Below are 894 nucleotides of genomic sequence, written 5' to 3'. Positions count from 1 at the left end.
TGCGGGCCACACCCCCGCACCCCCCTTGTGACGCCACTGCTTAGATCACATATTAGATGTCAACTGCCAACTGGTACTGGAAGACCTCTGGGAGGGATCAATGTACTGTGCAGCTTGATCTGCATTATTAAATATCATCATTACTTCCTTTTCACAAGAAAGTCATTCCGTGCTGAACTCATCCAGGGATCATTTCTAAATTTGAAAAGTACACCAAAAAAGGGAGGGTGTTCAAGTCCTAGGCTCAAAATGCCACACCACTGTGTTTAGGGTCAGTCTCACAGAGTCCTCCATGAGATTCAAAGGTGTTTGTGTGAACAATGTGAACAACAGCTGAACACACTGAAGAATATGTATATGCATTGGGTCTGTTTTACATGTCAAATGAATTGTATTTATGTCCATCCATTACAGAGAATTACACAGCTCCACCCTGCCTAGCAGAAGAGCGGACCTAATCTCTGCTGCCATTTCACTTTCACTTACAGGTTCATGGCCTAACCCCACACTCTGCCTGGACAGTGAAAGGAGAAGCTATGCATTGGTGAACTCATCTCTCTGTCCCTTTGCTTCCTCCTTCCATGGTACAGTGAAAGCGGAAGCATTGATGAGCTCATCTTTCTGTCTGTTTGCTTTCTCCTATGACTGGACAGTGAAAGGAGAAGCAGTGTATTGACAAGCTCATCTCTCTGTCCCTTTGATTTCTCCTGTGACCGGACAGTGAATGGAGAAGCAGCACATTGGTGAGCTCATCTCTCTGTCACTTTGCTCTTTCCTATGACTGAATAGTGAACGGAGAAGCAGACCATTGATGAGCTCATCACCCTGCCTCTGTTATAATACCCTGGAGTTGAGTTTCAGCAGAACTGTTTATATGTTCCTGTGATATGCACA

The sequence above is a fragment of the Nanorana parkeri genome, unplaced genomic scaffold, assembly GCF_000935625.1.
Source record: "Nanorana parkeri isolate BGI_ZX_2015 unplaced genomic scaffold, ASM93562v1 scaffold5012, whole genome shotgun sequence".
Classification (NCBI taxonomy): domain Eukaryota; kingdom Metazoa; phylum Chordata; class Amphibia; order Anura; family Dicroglossidae; genus Nanorana; species Nanorana parkeri.
This window is presented reverse-complemented; position numbering follows the sequence as displayed.